General features: G+C 49.2%; 1 protein-coding gene across 4 annotated transcripts in view; it reads right to left on the reverse strand.

The window, feature by feature from the left end:
- Positions 1-5,105, reverse strand: part of LOC121588261 (otoferlin-like) — a 31,321-nt gene extending 26,216 nt beyond the window's left edge. Inside the window, exons 1-2 of one of the 4 annotated variants that reach the window (XM_041906005.1) lie at positions 4,124-5,105; positions 3,147-3,998 (exon numbers count right to left, since the gene is read on the reverse strand). The gene's annotated coding sequence lies outside the window, so the exon portion shown is untranslated. The remainder of the gene's footprint in view (positions 1-3,146; positions 3,999-4,123) is intronic. The other 3 variants (XM_041906021.1, XM_041906013.1, XM_041905997.1) reach the window with 3 other exon arrangements.
- Positions 5,106-7,103: the final 1,998 nt, after the last annotated feature.

Below are 7,103 nucleotides of genomic sequence, written 5' to 3' on the forward strand. Positions count from 1 at the left end.
TTGCGTTGTTGTGCCTTTCGGGTCGTGCAGGAAGCGAGGCTGCAGCCTCTCTAATGGACTCATTTTATTTACACAGATGAGTACAATTGAGCACGTTAAAAGAAACGGCCCCGGGCCCGTGCTGCCACGAGACAAGTGCTGGCCGGCCCGGCCCTTCTGGCAGCCTCGGTCGGTCGGTCCTCGGTCCAGCTGCGAAACACAATCAAAGGTCCGATTGTTTGGCATCCTGCGCGGCACTGCTCGCCGGGCGCAGGGCAGGAAGTTGTCCGAGCGGACGTGTTTGTGCTGCCGTCATCTTCCGGGGACTGGGGGGGGGAGGTTTAAAAGACGTCAGACGGGAAGATGGAAAAATAAAACTATATGTATCTTGCAAACGCTTCTTTGCTTGCATTCTTTTTTTTTTGCACTCTTCACATCAGTTTTTTTTTTCTTTTACAGCGCTGTGTGAAACCCTTTGTCACTGCGCACTGTTCCCCTCTCCCAGACCCTGCTGGGACGACCTTTGGCACACGCCACAGCAGGCCATCTCATATGGTCTTTATGGAGACTAATCTTTTCACCCAACCGGATGGTGGGGATGGGGGCTAGAGAGCGCTTTAGTCAGTCAAGACGGGCGGCACGGCCTGGTCGGCAAGAGGGACGCTTTTCGGCGAGAGACCAGAGGGATTGTATGTAGGTTAAGCTGCTGACGTTTTTTTCCTGCTTCTTCATCCGCTGACAACAAACAGACAACGAAGGCAAAAAAAAAGGAATGCGACAGAGCTTGTTTGTTTGTTCTAAAAATTCTACCCATTGTAAAAGCAAGCGGCGGATGCGCATCCCCGTATTTTCCATTTTTATGCACATCAACAGCAGCAGCAGCACTCGTCTCGTATGCGGCAAATCGAGAAGAGGTAACACTGTACAGTGCAAGAGCGCACTCACTGTGTGAGCGAGCGCGAGGGTGCCGAGAGCGGCACGGAGGTGAGCCCACTTGACAAGCTGCTCCACACGCTCCCACACACACACACCCAGCGCACATGTAGCGCCGCAGAGAGAGAGAGAGAGAGCGCACGCCGAGGGATACGAGAGTTCAGCAGCAGCAGCAGCAGCAGGGCTGAAGAGTCCTTTCGGATGGAGGCGCGCGCGCTACAGGTAGAGTTCGGCGTTCTCTCGCCTCTTCGGTCGCCGTTCGGCGTGTTGCCGTCGTCGTCGTCGTTTTACCGCAGTAAACGGTGGCTCTCGAGTGCGCGTGTGTGTTTACCGGCTGCGATTGGGATGATAATTGCTGGCAGTGGTAGCAGCAGCAGCAAGATAAAGCACCAATGGCTCTGTTCCACGTCCTTCCCCTTCCCGATTAAAAGTACTCCCAGCACCGCGGTGCACACACACACCGGCATCGGCCGAATCTTTCCGCAATCAATAATAACGGAATAGAGGTACAGCTCGAGCCGCCTGAGTTATTTATTCACCTTTAGGGCACTACCACCACCACCGTGTCAGCTAACGTGTTGCTCGTTCGTGTAGCGATCGGTAAGCAGGTGGTGCACACATTGGTGTACACACTGCTGCTCTCGCAGCCGGATCGATGTACCCCGCTGCCGTGACGCTGCTGTACAGCCGAGACCAGTTGAATGCTGCTGCTGCTACTGCTCTGTGTGCGGATTTGTTGATTGTGTACGTACAAACGCGCGCGTGCCTTGTTACCGCCTTGTTGCCACGCTCTCAGTTTGACAGATCTCGTCGCGTCCATTCATGCGTTAGCATCCGGATGTGACACGACCGTGCCGTTCGAGCCATTCTGCGGCAACCACACTCCTAGCGCAGCCTGCAATAGGCACACACACACACACAAACACACAGAGAGACATTGAAATTGCCATCTACCCACTGCAGCATTCGGTGCTCGTGCACGACCGCAGCAGAGAGGCTTGGGACGCTGTACACTCGGTAGAGGACCCAGCGTGTTCACCTGCGCCCCGAAAAATACACAAACACACACACACGCAGCCAACACCACCCACCGAAACAACGGGCTTCCACGAATTCTCTAGCTCTTTGTTCTCGGTTGTTGCGCGTTTTTTTTTTAGAGGGGGGTTTGGGGGATGCTTGTCTTTCCCGACCTGCCGGTACAAAAGTCGATGACAAATGCCAAAGTCAGGCAAAAAGGTGCAATTTGCCTTCAACTTCTTCCCGAGCGGGGACGAAAAACGGGAAGCGCACGGTTAGTCAAGTTTTGTGCCAGTGGGTTGTTTTATTTTGTTGTGCCCTTAAGCTCTAACTTCGCTGTCCTTCTGTTGCTGTGCTCTGTCTGACCTCTTGGGTCTAGGCACTAACTTTTCGAAACAAAACAGAACAGAGGCTCTGGCGGTGTAGAAAACCAAAAAATACGCCACAAAAATTAAAGTCCGCAATGTTTTGCGTCAGAAAGTTTCGGTTGGTATTTCCCAATTTGTTCCCCGCTCCAATCCGGATGACAAATCTTTACGGAAAAGACGGATGAAGAACGTCCGCCCAATCACTCTTCCAACCTGCCGGTGTGATAAAATCATCTCGCAGTGCGACAATGGTGATAAATGGTTGGCTAGGTCATCAAGGTGAAATGCGGAAATCCAATTCCACGCTCTCCAAAAAAAACAATATTCCCCTAAAAAGCTCTACAAAGTGAAAACCAGAACCACCAGGACAACAGGTAAAGCACTAAGAAATTGCACTGATTAATCACTTGATTTTTTTTTGTGTGGTTTTCGAGCAGTTCCAGCAGCATCTCCAACTCCCCAATTTCCGACAGCGAATGTCCGCTGGGAAGAAGGATCGCTTTTTTATGCTCCCTTCGCCCTTACTCTACTGCCTGCTGGTGTAATTCGTACCATCTAGAGTCGATTGGAGAAAATCGTTTCGATAGCAGACGACCGCCTGCTCGTCCCCCCCCCGTGCGACTGGTTTTCAATTTTCGTTTTCGCCAATTTCTCATTTACCGCGTAGCCGCGAACGCTTCAAACGCAAGGATCGGGATAATTTAATTTACCAAAAAAAAAAGCGAGATGAAGCAGCTTGTAAATAATATGGCCATGGGTCAATCTGGTGGGGCGCTCGCCAGCAAAATAAATCTATCCACCCCAAAAAGCATCATTCGCATTTAAAGACACGCGCACACATACACTCACCAAGCCAGCGACGGATCTGCTGGGAGTCGAACTTTCCACCATTATCCTGCGTTAAGGATCAAATTAAATGCGAAGCGTCGGGAGAAGCCGCGTGCGCGCTTTGCAGGCACCTCATTAAAGCGAGCTGGAGAACGTGGCAGAGTTCAAATTCCCAAATCGCCACAAAAGAACCCTCCAATTGCCAGACGCGGTACTAAATTATGTCGGTGCTTGAGTGCTAATTATAACCTTCAGGAAATAAAATAAAGTTAAATTAAAAAAAAACCGTCCACCACAGTTCAGACCTTGCCAACAAGGGTTTATGTTGGCGTATTTAAGCCTCGCAAGGGCGATTTGCAAAATTATTCACCATCAGATTAGGGTGGCGCAATAGTAGCTCCCATTAGTAGGTCCACACGCACACCCAGTACAGTGGTTTCGTGTGCAGAGCGCGCACACACACACACACGATAAGGATCGATTTGGGGCGCAACTACGGATTGTGGTTATTGAGATATTTCAATTAAAATAAAACCCCTTCTCTTTATGCCCTCAAATGTTCCGTCTTTTTAACGTAAACCATCGTAACTGTGTTCAATCAAAAGTGGGAGGATTGAAAGACTCGTTTAAAGATCTCGACATTCCTTAATCCTGAAGGGAATCCTACAATGCTGGATCCGTAATAAGGACAGCCCCGGTTGGTTTTTGATTGCAGTGGTGTCGGATTTCTTTCGACGTTCCGTTCCATCGGCTGCTCCCCAGTTCGGAATCATTTCGCAATTTCCACATAGAAACTCGTCAACCAAGCCATCCGGTTACCCCGTAACAGACCGTTTTTAGGACGCTTAAACAACTCGCGTGTGATGGAAGGAACTGGATGGATGAGATGTAGGATACACGCACACAGCAAGAGCGAGTGAGAGAGACAGGGCGAGAGAGAGTGGAGTGAGCAGGATCTAAAATTACACTACCATAGTGGCGGAATCGGTTACGCTTACCTGTTGTCGGTCGGTTGTTAACGATCCGTTTGTGTATATATATTTTTTTCGGTTGTAGTCGCTGCGTGAATGTGTGTGTGTATGTGTATGCGTGTGTATATACTCCCCGGAGTTACTCACTCCTTTTGTGTGCTTTTCCAACCCTGTTTTTATTTGTTCCTGCCTACTTGTTCGGCTGCGTGCGTGGTTTTGTGTAGTTGTTTTAGTACATTTTTTGTATCGTCTGTTGGTTTTTTTTTTAATTTTTGTGTAATTCCCTGTTGCTTCCTTCTCTCTCCGTCTCTCTCTCTCTCCGTCTCTCTCTCTCTCTATCTCTTTCTCGCTCGCTCACTTGCTTTTCCCGTGTCGTGTTTTTATTTCTTCACACGCACTTAACTTCCACAGTAACGCTCGGTTTAGGAGTGTTACCCTTTTTTCTTTCTTTTTATTTGAGTTTGAGTGTACCTTGTGTGTTTGTGTGTGTGTGGATGTGTGTGCTTGTCTGCTGTTACTTGTGGCGCTGTTACTAACAAGCGGGGAGTGCGAAGTGTTGCTGTTGCGCTAGCTTGAAGACGCTGTACCGTTGATTGATGCCTTTCAACACCCCGTGCGCGGTGCGTCACCTGGTTGTTGCGTGTTTTGCTAGGTCTGGTTGATGTTTTTGTTTGCGGTTGGTCGAGTCACTGAACCTCCTCTCACTGCCACCATCACCACCACAGGTATCACACACACATACGCACTAACCAAAACAACAGAACAACGAAAAAGGCAGCCCACAGGACACACTGTCACTCACTGCACCAGCGGAGCCGCGTCCAGGCACCAGCCATCCTCCCTGGGAGGGAAAGGACCACGCGACACGCAACGCACGGAACTGCCCTCACACACGGTAGGGGTTACCAGCAGAACCGTTTTCACCGGCACGGGCAACTTTGAAGGCGGAAGTTCCGCGTTCCTGGATGACCGCTTCGCACAACGATTCACTCAAAACTGTTCGGAGCCCGTGCGGTTCGCTTGCGATGATGGTGTGTCGGCAAGCTTTCACTGTACTTCGTGCTCTTTTGCGCGCTCTCTCTCTCGTTATCAGGAGCCGTGTAGCTACTCCCGATAGCACCATGGGCTCTTAGTACAGAAAAGGGAAACAACTGGTTGACTAGCTGAAAAAGACGAGTTTTTGTGTGAAGTGAAATACAAAATATTACACTTTTTTGCTTTTGTTTCCATGGGTTATGTTATCTCAGAACAATGCTATCACTTCGAATGAACTTCAAAATCTGAGAATATTACTCAAAAAGAGATGTCTACGTATAGGGGAGCACACCGTGAAGTATCTCTGTTCGAATGAATGACGCCATTGGGAACATTAGACAACTGAAGAGCTCTTCAAGATGAGCTCCATGAGACTTGCCGCAATTTTCGGAGCATTTGGATCTCCTAGACCTATTGGACCTAAAACAGCGGTTGTTCACCTACGAGCTCAGAACCAACATACTAAACCACGCGAACGTCCCGGAGGCCACAGTCCTCAATGTCGTCTGCAAGATCCTGTCAACTCTGCAAACTCCGAAGAGACTTTGCTGCAAAGATTTTATCGGAAACTATAATGTTGAGTATTTTAAAGCCAGATCTTGCCCGACATCCGACGGTCGATCTGCGGTACCTCTGAGACATAGAACATCATGTAGAAGAACCCAGGAATATCTTGAAAGGAACGAGCTCTTATATCTTGGGACGATTGTTACTGAAGTTTAGTGTTAATACGAAGCACTCAATTGTCGTCATTATGTTCACCAACCACACCTAGCAAAATATGAAAACTATCATGAGCCTGCACTTTTCGGAACACCTGGAATCTCTCTGCAAGAACTCTTCAGAATGACAAACACATAATTCCAGAAAAAAATACTTACGGTCTTGGCCTGCCTCAGGAGTGTCCAAAACCGCTCACGGTCTCGCACCTTCATCTGCCAGTCTATTATGTATCCCATTCTGGCCGGGGTCTTGAATGAATTGAATTGAATGAAAAAAAATGAATTTCAATATTCTGATCTCAAACATTCATCGGTTCGCCGTTATTGCAGGTAGTGGCAAAACGTGGGAACAATTTGTGTATGCCGAAGACACGCATCTCTTCTTACGACCTTTGTGCACCGTGTAGTATCTGTCTAGATGTCTACTAGAGCTTAAAATGCACACCACACCAGATCTATTGGTGGAATTCTGAGGTATGACTTTACAGTCTTCAGACAGTTTTGTAACTGTTACTGTAGCAATAAATTTAATTGTTTTCGAACATGGTTTCATCTCCCGTTAGTGGCCTAACTCGATGTATCTGAAGGTCTAAAGTCATACATACTAACTCACAATCTAATTGAAAAACTTTGAAACACAAAAGTACCCAACACAACCAGTAAGCAGAAATTCCACCCTAGCCTATTTGTCCATAGGATCTTCACCCACCGTGCGCTCGGAGAGAGAGAGCGCGCGCCCGAGAGAAAGCTTCCCCTCCCGGCACCGCTTTTGCGTCACGAAAGCGCTTCGTCCTTCCGAGCCCGAGCGCCGAACCGCCGTGTCGATGCAAATGAGCAAGCACGTGCGTGACAGTTCTCAATAAAAATAACTGCCCGAGCCGCGAACAAAGCGGAGTGGCCGCGCGAATTGAAGGGCGCGTGAAAATTGAATACACGCAGTTCGCCCCGCCGTGGCGTGCGTGAACAGCGCGAGGGGTTGGTTTGGAAAATGGTGGGCCAAAATGGACGCGCTCGCTTGTTGAATGGGCAACAAGGCGGACGGCGCTTGCAATTGAGTCGTACGAAAGCGCTACACGTGTTCCAGCTTACGCGAAGGTCCGCAAGGACAGCTTCCGTCCCCTTCCCCCTCCCCCCTTGCCACCCGGAAGCAGCCATCGGTTCGGCTGGCGGAGGGAAATAAATCATAAAGAGCTTTCGATTGGAGCATTTTTTGCCGCGATGGCCTCCTCCCGTAGCCCCCGCAGTTTTTC

This window comes from Anopheles merus, chromosome X, assembly GCF_017562075.2.
Source record: "Anopheles merus strain MAF chromosome X, AmerM5.1, whole genome shotgun sequence".
Classification (NCBI taxonomy): domain Eukaryota; kingdom Metazoa; phylum Arthropoda; class Insecta; order Diptera; family Culicidae; genus Anopheles; species Anopheles merus.